We start from the raw sequence: 13,067 nt of genomic DNA, 5'->3' as shown, positions 1-13,067 counted from the left end.
TTCATCATCTGTCCCATTTGGATTCTAGCAGAGCAGACTGACTGAATGAAAAGACAAAGAGCCTCGGAGTTACTCTGGGGAGCTCTGAAGCCCTTTGCTGTCTGCTACCATTCAGACGTAGGCTCATCTTTTGGGAACACACACACACACACACACACACACACACACACACACACACACACACACACACACTAGATGAGCCACAGCCTAAACTCCCCAAAGGTAGCAGACAGCAAAGTATTTTAGGTCTGTACACACACACACATCATACACACAATAGATGTGCCATGGTCTATACTCTCAAAAGGCAGCAGACAGCAAAGTATTTTAGGGCTATACACACACATACACCCCACACACATCATACACACAATAGATGTGCCATGGTCTATACTCTCAGAAGGTAGCAGACAGCAAAATATTTTAGGGCTATACACATATACCCCCCCCCCACACACACATCATACACACAATAGATGTGCCATGCACTATACTCTCAAAAGGTAGCAGACAGCAAAGTATTTTAGGGCTACACACACACACACACACACACACACACACACACAGATAAATATTTTGTCCTGTTTAACCTCCCAATATCTCTCATCCCAGTTACCTACCTAAGCAACTTTTACGTCGTTTGTTGTGTCACGGCTAGCAGTGTTGTCTTTGGTGTAATATCTAGGCTCAGAGTTGATCCTGGGGAGCGACTGGTTGCTTGGGACTGGATGCAACCTGACTATACTGGTGATTTTTGACCTCCGTATGTATCACAGTCCAGCCTGCCCAGGTGGCGTCGACCAGAGTGTCTAGGGCACTGGCGGTGGCTAGTTTGCATTTGGCCCAGGGTTAGGGACCATCCCACCAGGCTGGGCACCTGCCGTGCCTGGACAGTCTGCCTGTGGCAGGCATGCCCAGGTGTGAGCCCCTCCAGACAGCGTGAGACACCATCCCTCAGCTGAACCATGTGAGGACAGGAGCCAAGTCCCCCCCCCCCCGATTCACTGCACCCCGGTACCTGTCCATCTCAAGTTGGCCTGCCCGCTGCGAGTCTGGGGCATAGCGGGAGCACTGAGTCCCGAGGAAGGAGAGTCTCCCATGGCAGGAACCTTGTTGCCCTTTAACCTGCAATCCCTGCCGTTCACATAGCCACACACACAAGGTGTTTGCACCAAACCCACTGAGGTTTCAAGAGCCCTTCACACCATCAGCCACACAGTTTGGGTGAGCATCCCTGCACCAGCCTGGGGAGTGCAATGAACTGAGCACATTCCCAAGGCCGGGGTCTCCTTCCGGGACCTGAGGCACCTTCCCCGGATGAGCTCAGACTCTGTGTGCCAGACCCTGCGTGTCACCTCTATTCTGGCCTCCTGCCAGGCCAGGGATCTGCGTCTTGGTCTCTCCACGGACTGTGGGAAAGAGGCCGGCTCTGCCTCTCCCCTAGAGCAGCGCACACAACCCTGTGGCCAGATCAGGAAACTCACCCCATCACTGGGACACTGCTGCTGCTCCAGTTCAGCTGCTGTCAGTCACAGCTCACATGGAGGCCTGGCCCTGGGCTCTCGGCTCTCCCATCAGCGGCCCTGGCCAGCTAGCCACCTAGGAATTCTGGCTTCTCCCCTGTGGCTTGGGGACCGATCCTCAGCTCTTCCCCTTTGTCCAGAACCGGGAGAGGGGTAACTAAGGAAAAACTGCTCCCGATCTGTACAGGGCCAGCAGCCATCAAAAACGAGCCGATCAAATTAGCTGCAGCTAATTCAATTACAAACAGAAATCAGTATTCCTGGGAAATGACGTCCGGAATTTTTCTCCCCGGCTTTTTTGGAGGTCGGAGTTTTCCCAGAGGTTGGAGTTTTCCCACAAAAATGTAAAAACCCAGAATTGGGGTTTTTTTTATGTTAAAGAGTTGACCCCACTGTTGCCCAAGTCTAATGACTTCATTGGACAATTTGTCTCTGTGCAGACCTGCGTGAGGGACCGTCTCTTGCTCAGCCCTGATCTCCCCTGCATGGATGTTAATGGGCAGTTCGCCGGTGGCTTTGGCAGGAAGATACTCAAGCCGTTTGCCAGGGCTCATTGGCCTAGGGCTGGCGAAGGCAGCCCCCAGGGGAGCAGGAAAGACACTGCAAAGCACCCAATGGATGGACTCCCCCGGGCAATGGGACCATTCCCCGTCCATCGGTCCCTGCGGCCAAGTGCCATTGGTAGCAACACTGAACATGAATGCCACGCCCCCCAAGTATCCATCCAATCAGAGAACAGAAGCGAGACCATGTGACATCCACAGCACTCAAAAGGCTCGTCCTCGTCCGCTCCCTCCCCACGGTGCCACGTTACAGTCTGGTGTTTGAATGCTTGGGTAAGCCCCGGCCCTGATGCGGCTGTGCTGGGTGTGACGTCGCGTCGGGATTCCCCCGCCTCCTGCACCCCCGTAATGGTACGAACAGACTCCACCAGCTGGTAGAATAGAGGGAGTTTATTGCTGCTCCAGGATACAGCACAGCACAGATGTAATCTGGTTACAGGGCAGGCCTAGGATGCCTCAGCCCCCCTTGAGATGGGGGAGACTGGGCCCCTAAATCCCAGCCCCTTGCTTAGGCTGCCTCCTCCATGATTCCAGACAGAAACTAAAAAACTCTCCTCCAGCCCTGCCCCCCAGCCAGGGACCGGACCTCACCCTCCTCCCTTTGTCTCTCCCTCTGGGAGGCAACTGGTCAGACAGGTTGGGAGACCCTTGCCAAGTGACTCATCCGCTGTCCTGCTGGGCCGTGCTACAAACAGCCACCAGTGGAGGTCACCCACTGCCCACCGCCCAGCATAGCAACCAGCAAGATACCAGCACTACATCACACTGGGTGAGCGCAGGCCAGTCCCCGCCCCGTGCCTCAGTTTCCCCAGTGACTTGTTTGGTCTGAAAGTGCCTTGGGGCGGAGGCTGCTCTTTGTGATATGTTCGTACAGCACCCTGCACAAGGCTGATCTCCAGAGGGACTTCCTGGTGCACCGATAATAGACATGTCAGGCATTGGGCTTCCAGACACCCACAGGTCAGGCCAGGCCTCGTGCCACCCGTGATCTGAATGCTCAGAACCAGTGTGGACTTCCCATGGTGCACTTGGGGGCAGCCATAGCTCCCCAGCCCTGTAAACCACCGGCCGGACAGAACATGCCACTTGCCGTCTCCCTTCCGCGAGATTCTGGTGGAGAACAGCCGGGCTTCTCCTGTCCCCTCCCGGTACCATCACTGGCCCCCAGAGGACAGCGCCGAACATGGCTCAGAGCACTAATGCAGCGAAAACCAAGATCTCTTCCCCCCTTCTCGGTTTCACCACCCTCCCTGCCTCTCCGAGGCCAGCCATGGGCAGTAATACAGGCAAGGGAAGGCATTGCCTTCCTCAACAGACCTGGGTGGCCCCGCCCACCGCACTCCGGCCAACACTGGGGGAGGGGGGGATGCGCTAGCCTTTGAATCAGAGAATCCTAGGATCCCAGGGCTGGAAGAGACCTCAGGAGTCATCGAGTCCAGCCCCCTGCCCAAGGCAGGACCAACCCAACTCAATCAACCCAGCCAGGGCTTTGTCAGGCCTTGGGGGGGAAGGGCAACAGGTGGGACCTAGAAGGCTCCCACTGCCTGCCATGTGCCCCCCCCATGCACTCTGGGGTGCTACCGCAGCGTGTGTAGACGTCCCGCGCTAGCTGTGATCCAGTTCCTGGACCATCACCCTCTGCGAAGCTGCATGTATCCGGAGTGTCCCCGCTATGCGGGCGCCGCATCACACTCACTGGCGCCAGCCGGGTCACAGCCAGCGGGGGCAGGGCCCGAGATGTCCCCCCTCGGATTGAACACAGCCTCCCCCCGGAGGTCAGCCTGGTGGGAACAACCGTTCGAGGCTGGGCTCTTCCAGGCGAGCCAATTGGAGTGGTCCCGATTGGAAGCCGGGGTATGTTACGTTGGTAGCGGTGGGGGTAATTAACCAGCGGAGCCATTTACCACGGGACAGGCGGATTTTCCATCCCCAGAAGATTTTCATTCTGGATTGGAGGGTTTCCTCGAGGATCTGCACTAGAGACTAGCGTGGGACAGGTCTCCGGCCTGTGCAGTGCCAGAGGTCAGACCACAGGGTCACTGGTCTGGCCTCAGCATCTCCGAATCAGAACAGTTGTCGGAAAGGAGGCATCAAGCAGTGCCAGACTGAAGCATACTTGTGCCCGGGGCAGTGGGCACGTGGCGCATGCGTGACCCCAGCCCCGGGCGTATGGCGCCCCTTACCACTTCAATCAGGCGCCTCCCCCCCATAGGTTGGTGCCCCGGGCAGCTGCCTGGCTAGCCCCCCCCTCTTAATCCGGCCCTGATCTCAAGCTGCCTGGGACCTGTGCTGATGTGTCTAGCACCCGGGCAATGCTTTTCACCCCTTACAGTCCAAAAGACGTGCCGGTACCGTGCCTCAGTTTACCCATCTGCACAATGGGCAGAGTGGTGCCGCCTCCTTTGCCAAGTGCTTGGAGATCCGTGCGTCAGACGCCCGGTGAGCCTGCCAAGCCTCATGCCGGAGGATCTCTGATGCCTGGGCAGCCGAGGACGCCGGGACCCCAGAGCTATTCCGTGCACAAAGACAATCCGCGCAGAATTCACACTTCCCCGCTCGCCGGGCTGCGCGTCTGCAGGAGCCGCGAACACCTGCTCGGCTCCCCCCGCCCCCCGCTCTCGCACTCCGGGCTGTTTACACGCTTTGCCCACAAGGCTCGTCAATTATGAATGTTTACAACTTGCAAACAGGCAGCGCTCCGCCGCCGACAGACCGGCCCCGGCTCTGCGACCCGCGCCCAGAGCGCCCGGCCCACCCTCCTCCTGGGAGCGAGAGGGCTCGCCACGCCGGAGCGCTCGGCCTGGGCTGTCTAAGGAACGTCCAAGAGGCGACCTTGCGCGGACAGCCTGGAGCCAGGACTCAGATCGGGGGGCGGGGGTTGCGCCCCATGTGACGTGGCTCTCTGCCCCCCCCCCCCCAGTGGAGGGGTGTGAGGTTTGGGTGCAGGAGGCGGGGTGGGATCCGGGAGGGAATTTGGGGGCCGGAGCGGTTCTGAGCCGGGGCAGGCGTGGCCGGCAGGCTGCCTGAGAGCCCCCGCTCTGGCCTCAGCCCGAAGGGCCATGGAGGAAAATGCTTGTGTGGCCCGCGGGCCGCATGTTGCCCGCCCTTGATCTTGGCTGAATGCACCGAGCACTTCCGCTCCGACGAGAGAGGCTTCAACGCGCGCCAGTCCCAGGTCAGCGCCTGCTGCCGGGGGCCCACTGGGGAGCGGTAAAACCAGAACCCCGATGCGGGGAGAAGCCCGCTGGGATTGGCCCGAACCGGAACCGGCCCCTGAATGCGGGACTCAGAATGCGCAACACGCCCGAGCTCCTCCACTGCCGTTGGTCCTTAGCCTGCAATGCCAGCTCTGCCAGGGCCATGTGGCACGGGCACCGCCCCCTGCCCGGCAGCTGGGGCCGGGGGATCCTCTTCTGGGGTGACGTCCCCCCTTTCCCGTGGCCGGCCTGTCTGCTCACCGTCCGGTCTCTTATTGTTTCTCGGCGGCATCACTAAATCAATGAAGTGTCAATCAAGGAAGGCGGGGTGTGGGATTGGTTGGGTGATGCTCTTAGTGTGCTCCGGTTGGTTAATAAAATAGCTGGGGCAGGGCCCGCGAAGCCGGAACTGGGGTCCCAAGGGAAGTTCTTTGGGGACCAGCTCCAGGGGCAGAGCGGCCAGACCTCACCGCTGTGCCGATGGCACTGGGCAGAGACGGTGGAGCGACCCTGGCTGGCCAGCGAGCCTGGTTAGCATGCTGCGTTTGGTGCTGGTTAATACCCAGCGAGTAAGTGGGACCTTCCCGGGGGAGGCTCTGTCCCTGGCACCCGCAAACCCGCAGAGGGTCCCACAGAAGGGCGAAGGGGGGTGCTTATGCAGAGAGGGTTACACCTGAGCTCTAGGAATGGGTGTGGGCGGGTGCCCGTAGCGTATGAAGGACACTGCAGGGACCCCAGCACCACGCGGTCCTGAGACCAACCAGGCGATCCAGGAACCCAGGACCGAGAGGGCTGGGTAACTAGCAAGTCTCACTAGACTAAGGACACAGCAGGGCTCCTGCCACGTGAATGTGCCCTTAGGGACTTCCCCCCAGTGCCTAGCCAAGGATGTCTGGCACCCGGCTTCTGCAGAGACAGGCACAGAGGCAGAGGTGATAAGTCTGTCGCTAGATTATTCTTTATGCTCGCTAATGAATTAACCCTCCAACACGCCCTTCCCATAAGTCTGATGCGTGCAACTAAATACCATCATCCTGAATTTGCAGCTGGGGAAACTGAGGCACGGAACCTCGCTAACCCACTGGCATGGCAGCATCTCCCCTTCCCTGCGGCCTGGCCAGGTTCCAGCAGTTTTGGCTCTTCTCTTGTCCCCAAAGTGCTCCTGGGAGTTAAAGACTCGCCAAGGGAGCGGGAGCTGAGAGGCACCGGCAAGCGAGAGAGGAGTGGAGGTGGGAAGGGAGCGGAGCGAAATCGGCGTCCACTCTGCGTCGCTCCGGTGTAAATCGGAGGGGGCTGTCCCTGAAGCCAATGGCATGGCACCGAAGTAAAACTGAGGCACGCGAGAGCAGCAGCAGGCCCTGAGCGAGGGGGTTCCGCGAGATACGGAAAGCGGCTTCCTCCGGATCCCACTGCCGCCACCAATCTGTAGGTTCTTCTCCGGCACCCTAGTGCTCAGGACCTTTCGCAGCGGCTGGAGAAGAAATCAGAGACACGACGCCTGGGAGGGGACACATGAGGGGGGGCCTCGTCTCATGCAAGCCAGCCGAGGCTGCCGGGGGGGTGAAAGTCGTTCGCACTGGCACTACAGAGCCCACGGGGCTCCTCTAATGAAGCCCTGAAGCTAACGAGCAGCGCGGGGAGGCCCGGCTCCCGAATGAAGGAATAGAGGGTGGCTGGGTTTTAGGGTGATGGGAAGAAAGAAAGACAATTGAGCTCCAAAGCAGCGGCAGGAGCTTCCCAGAATGCAGCTCTTCGGGCCACGCCTGCACGTGTTGCTGGCATCTGACTCTCTGGTTGCTGGGAATCCGCCCCTCCCCGTGGCCTCAGAGCCGGCCGCGCAGGGGAGAAACAGACGCCGGGCCCTTTTCCAGGGAGGGGCACCCAGCAGCTTGGGGGGCGAGCTGGGAAAACCAGGCCGGGCGGCCGCTGAGAACCGGAGCCCGGGGCGCACTGACCGCGCAGTGCGGATGTTCGGCGCTGGGGCGGGCCGCCTTTCCCTGCCCGCAGGTCGCACAGGACGTTGAGTCTCCGGCCCAGGGCAGATCTGCCGAGAGGCCCAGGGATTTCTAAGGGGCTCCCTGCGCTTTGGCACCCGGATATCTTCCTGCAGTTGCCGCTCCCAGGCCCGAGCCAGCCCCGGCGGGGGGCGCGCCCGGCCTGCAGCCCCGCGGCTGGCAGGGGAAGGCGGAATGGGATAGACTAGGCCGGTGGCCTTAAATGAACTGTGCGGTGCCCCCTCTGCCCTTCCCCCCGTTACCGGTGCGGCGGCGGAACCGGCGAGCCAAGCGCAGCATCCTCTCTGGCCGCGCACGAGATCGGCGCCGAGCGGCGGAGCCAGGCGGAGAAACGCAGCGGGGCAGCGCAGGCTGTGGGATCCTGACGGGGCCTCGATGGCTTCCCCGCAGCCCCGGCTTTCCCCGGCCCCGGCCCGGCAGCCGCTGTCGGCTCCTGCACGCGCAGGTTGCGCTCCGATAGCAGCTCACAGGGCCTGATCCTTTCTGCCATCCCCGCGCAGAGCAGCCCCCGGCCGGCTCCCTGCCTCGGCCTCCGTGTCTCAGAGCCGAGGCAGGTCAGGCTCCGAGCCCAGCACCGGCAGTGCTAAGCAGCTTAGCAAAGCGGGGGGGGGGGGGGGGGCAGGGGGGAGGGACTGTGACCCATTCTTCTCTTTCACCCTCCCCACACGACGCCAGGGAGACCCTCTTTCCTGAGGGCCAGTACCATGGTCTGATGGCTAACGCCCTGATTCTGCTGTGAGAAGTTCCAGTCCTGGCTCTGCTACTGCCTTGCTGTACGTCCCTGGGCATGTCTCTTTCCACATGGAGAACGATAAAAGTCCCTCCCTCCCAGGAGTTGGGAGGGGCAATTAATGAACATTTGCCGGGCCTAGGGACCGGGAGTGATTCTGGGCCCATTCTCACTAGGAAGCGAGATGTCATTCGCCTGCACGTGGCTTCAGTCTGCGTGTCCTAAACTGCCTTTGCTTTCTGGCCCTCCAGTCTGCGGGACAAAGACGGGTCTTGCCTGGGCCCTGCTCTTAGCCACTGCCCGAGTCTCTCTCGAATCACAGCCCTGCCCGAGGCTCACGACGCCCTCGCGGGTCCAGCTGTCTCCCAGCAGACTGAGCATCGCGCTCTCCCGTCCCTCCGACTCGTGCCCTTTCACGGGCTCCCACCCCCGAACCCGGGGCGATCCGTGCGGCCATCCTTCCTCCGAGCCTGCGAACTGCCTCTCGCCAGCAGGGCCGGGGCCGGGGCCGGGGCCGGAGCTGGCACGAAACCCCTGATCTCAGGGGCATCCAGGGGTCTGCCCCTTCGGAGTTTAACGGAGCCGCACTGAGGATCAGACGCTGACCCGGGTCAGGAGCCCGTGCTCATCCCTACGCAGGGACCCCCTCCCCCCATGCTGGCACCAAGCACGCTCGGGAAGCGAGCGAGCGAGCAAGCGGTGCTTGGGGTCGCCTGGCTAGATGTAAAGCGCTCCCTCTGGGCTCAAGGGACGCAGGCCACCCGGGCCGGAGGGGGGAGCGATCCTGGGACGCGGGGGCTCCCGCAAGGAGTGGGGGTCGCACCCCGATTGCACAAGCTGTTCCAGTGCCCCGAACGTGAGCTCCCGCATGAGGCCAGGGCCAGGCGAGCCACCGGGATCCCGGGCTGGAGAAACAGCCATCGAGGGGGCGTAGAGCGGTTCCGGTGTCCGGGCTCGGGGCCGGCAACTCAGGAAGGATGCAGGAAAATGGGAGCGGGTTCAAAGAGCCCCAAGGACGGTGAAAGGGTCATTCAACCTGGGGGGCGGGTGCTGACACGGTGAAGGGGCCGCTGGCTCCCGGCCCAGGTATTTAACCCTGGGCTCGCCCACTGAACAGCTGACGTGACAACTCTGCAAGGCGCGCGGGGGCTGCTCCGCACTGGCCACGTTTCCATCAAGACCGGAGGTTGCCCCAAAAGCTCAGCCCGAGTTCAAGCAGGGACGAATTCAGGGACGTCCCATGGGCTGCGTTACTGGGATTATTCATCTTTTCACCGACAACTCCCAGGAACTTCAAGCCAAGCACGTGCCGCAATGCTTCCCTGAATCGGGACCCTGAGAGGGCCACGGCCGGTGGCCCTGCTCCACCGGGAACAGCTAGGCCTCGTAGGGCCTCCAAGAGCTACCAAAGCCTGGGAGGGGATTGGTGGCAGCCAGTGTGTGAGGGCAGCAGGAAGGGGGGAAGGTTTCCATGCACAGGCACAGACAACTCATGGGCCCCTTTCTTGGGGATCTGGAAGAGACAAGGGGACTCTGATCAAGCCCCTGTCTCCAAAGGCCCTGGGCGTAACTGGTGCCATCAGCCAGGTCAGTACCCCCGCCCCCCCCCCCCCAACAGCCATCCTGCCGGGGCTGCTCTGGGAGAGGGCGAGTGTGGCTGGTTGTCGGGGCGATTGTCAATCCGCCCGGCTTCCTTCGAGTTGCTCTTTGGACCAGCTGCTCAGACGGAGCCTTGGGAAGCCAGCGGAGGAGCAGCGGGGTGTAAATTCTCGGCTGCCTTGCTGCCCAGGGCCCGCAAAGGGAGCAAAGGCGGCTCCGCGGTGGGGGGGGGGGGGGGGCGGCAGCTTTTCTCGCGCACTGAGAAACCCGACGCCACTTGGCGGCGAGCACGGCGCGTGGGGCCTCCCAGACGGCTGATAAATAATACCCTTTGGGTCCGCACCCCAGATTGCGGGCTCCGTCGGGCGAAGACAATCGAGGAACCGGGGAAATGTTTCAGCACCGTCTTCCTAGCCGGCCCCCGCTCTCCACAGCCAGCAGACGCCTTGCTGGGGCCCACACGCTTAGCGCCGCGAAAGAGCAGCCTCCCCTTTCATACAGGAAAGGGGAAGAATTCGCGAGGCGAAAGGCAAATTCTGAAATTCACCCATCCCCAGGCCAAGGGAGCCGCGCGTCAGTCGGTCTGACTCCTTGCAGAGAGGCCAGAGAGCCGCCCCCAACGCATTCCTAAAGCACAGCGTTTAGAAAACCAGCCAGGCTGGATTTCATCATGGTCAGGGATGGAGAATCCACCGCAATCCTCGATCAGTTGTTCTAATGATTTGGAAGGGAGGGAGAAAGGAAGGAAGGAAGGAAAAGAAATAAAAGGAAGTGGGAGGGAAGGAAGGAAGGATGGTTGGAAGGAAGGAAAAGAAATTAAAGGAAGGAAGGAAGGAAAATAAAAGGAAGGAAGAAGGAAGAAAAGGAGGAAGGAAGAGAAAGAAAGAAAGAAAGAAAGAAAGAAAGAAAGAAAGAAAGAAAGAAAGAAAGAAAGAAAGAAAGAAAGAAAGAAAGAAAGAAAGAAAGAAAAGAAGGGTCTGTCTTGTCTTGCTGCTCAGATTTACCCATTGAATTTGGCCCCGGTGTCCGGTTGCTGGTTGTGCCGCTCCGAGGGCCGAGCACCGGACTCAAAGAGAAACAGGCCCACACCCGACAGCCGCCCCCTCTGCCCGTTTCTGCCCCCTGCGCCTATCGAGGCGCTTGGGGTTGGGGGGCAAATCCAAGACCCGGGCCGGTAGTCGGGGGCTCCGCGTCTAGCGGGGGCTGCTCGGCGCAAGCCGCGAGTCAGGGCGCCGGACTCGGCAGGGGAGAGGCGGAACCAAGTGTCTCTTTTGCCGAGTCTTCCCTCGCCTCGTCCCTCCCCGTTGGCCGCTCCGGTTGCGGCGCGAACAGCCGCGTCCCGCTGCTTTCGCCCCCGAAGGACCCGGAATGGTCCAAATGCAGTAGCACCTGCCCAGCCGGGCCCCGCTCTCAGGCCGGTTCGGGACGGAAAAGGCCGGTCCTGGGCGGCTGGGGAGGGGGCTTCGCTTGGTCCTGTACTGAGTCGCCACGAGCCCCCCAGCTCAACTTTCCAAGCGGCTGTCTGGCCGGAGCGGGGAGCGGTGTCTGGCGCTGCCCGGCCCGGGACACTCTTGTCCCGGCGGCTCAGTCTGTCGGGAAGCAGAGGGGGGATCGCTAGGCTCCGCCCCGCAGCGAATGTCCCCGTCCCACAACACGGGGGAGCCCTGGGGGTCTGGGTGCGGGCTGGGGGAAGACCCCAGCTCTCTGCCCCGCAGCCCCTCCCGCTCCCCCGCAGACCCCACCCCGCTCCTCCGCAGACCCCACCCCGCTCCCCGGCAGCCTCCAGCCCGCTCCCCGGCAGCCCCCAGCCCGCTCCCCGGTAGCCCCCATCCCGCTCCTCGGCAGCCCCCAGACCGCTCCCCGGCAGCCCCCAGACCGCTCCCCCTCAGCCTCCAGCCCGCTCCCCCTCAGCCTCCAGCCCGCTCCTCGGCAGCCCCCAGCCCGCTCCCCGGCAGCCCCCAGACCGCTCCCCCTCAGCTTCCAGCACGTTCCCCCGCAGCCCCCAGCCCGCTCCCCGGTAGCCCCCAACCCGGCAGGGCCGGGTCCCTGCTGCCGGAGATGCCGATGGATCCGGGGCTTACCTGGGCAGCCAGGGAAGCCGCTAGCGGCTAGGAAGCGGCGGGTCCCTCCCGGGCCAGCGTCTTGCTCGCCTCCCCATCGGAGCCAGGCAGCGGCGAGCGGAGCGAGGGCTGGCTTCGCGCTGGCTGGGAGCTGCTGCCTCCGCCGGCGCTGGAGGGGCTCTGCCGCTCGGGCCGCGGCTCTTGCATAAGTAGCTGCCCACCGCGCTGGTGCTGAAGGCTCTTGATTTGCTCAGCTACCGAGCGGGGCTCTCCCTCGCCCGCGCCCTCTCCCTGAGGCTGGCGGGTTTGGCTCCCGCTGGAAACTCCTCCAAGGCGCCCAAGCCAAGCAGCTGGCGCGGGCGGGCTCGCCTCAAGGAGCTGTCCGAGCCTGGGGTGCTGATCCCGAGGCGGGCTGGCAGCAGGGAGCTGTCCGAGGTGCTGATCCCACGCACTGGGGCCCGCTGGACACAAGGAGCTGTCCGAGGTGCTGATGCTAAGCCAGGGGTCCCGCTCTGGAGCACGCAGGGGCAATGCCCACAATCCAGAGCTGCTAGGGATGGGTGCGCCTACATACAGCCCCAGGCCTTGCAACCTCCTAAGGGGCAGGGCGGCAGCCAGCTCATGGCACTGGGCCACCTGCAGAGACACCCAGCAGAGAGGCCCACTGGGCTGGTGCTGTCTGACTATTGGCCTCCAGGGCCCCAAGGGGAGAGGCTGCAGCCCAGCAAGGGCCAGTTTCCAGGGGGAAGATTGCTGCATTTCCCCCCCTCCGACTTGTGTGGTGGGACAAGACCAGGCCTCGGAGGCAGGGAAACCGGGGATCTGGGATGAAAATGGGCCCTTCTGCTTGCCCAACATCTGCGGCTAGTGGTGGGGAGGCTGACTTGCCCCCCACCCTTCTGAGGTCAGACTGTCCTGTAGAGTTGCAGAACACCAATAGTCTATAGGTGATGGCCATCCACATCCCAAGCCTGGAGGTGACGCAGCTGTGGATCCAGGAGTTTGATCTCCCTGTTCCTCTGGGTGAGGAGCTCAGGGAATGTTGGGAGGATGACAGGTGGCTGGGATGACCCGGATTAGCTGGGAAACCAGAACTGTCTGGGCCTGAAGAGAGAAGTGATCTGCACAACAAAACCAAAGACCATTCCAGGATGAATGAACAGGACTTGTGTAAGCAGGATACAAGACCTAATTCCTCCACTCTTCTCTGGGCTGATTAGGCCACAGCTGGAGTTTGTGTTCTGTTCTGGACACCACATTTCAGGAAAGATTTGGACAAATTGCAGAAGGCCCAGAGCAGAGCAACAACAATGATGAAAGGTCTAGAAACCAGGGCCTGTTAAGACAGGTTGACAGAACTGGGTTTGATTAGTCTAGAAA

General features: G+C 61.7%; 1 protein-coding gene across 2 annotated transcripts in view; it reads right to left on the bottom strand.

Annotated features, from left to right (window-relative positions):
- The window catches only part of GRM2 (glutamate metabotropic receptor 2), a 53,053-nt gene extending 41,102 nt beyond the window's left edge, over positions 1–11,951 (bottom strand). For both annotated transcript variants that reach the window (XM_075939473.1, XM_075939474.1), the window contains exon 1: positions 11,709–11,951. The gene's annotated coding sequence lies outside the window, so the exon portion shown is untranslated. The remainder of the gene's footprint in view (positions 1–11,708) is intronic.
- Positions 11,952–13,067: the final 1,116 nt, after the last annotated feature.

The sequence above is a fragment of the Pelodiscus sinensis genome, chromosome 11, assembly GCF_049634645.1.
Source record: "Pelodiscus sinensis isolate JC-2024 chromosome 11, ASM4963464v1, whole genome shotgun sequence".
Taxonomy (NCBI): Eukaryota; Metazoa; Chordata; order Testudines; family Trionychidae; genus Pelodiscus; species Pelodiscus sinensis.
The sequence above is the reverse complement of the archived record's forward strand: the minus strand, read 5'-3'. Positions and strand labels throughout refer to the sequence as shown.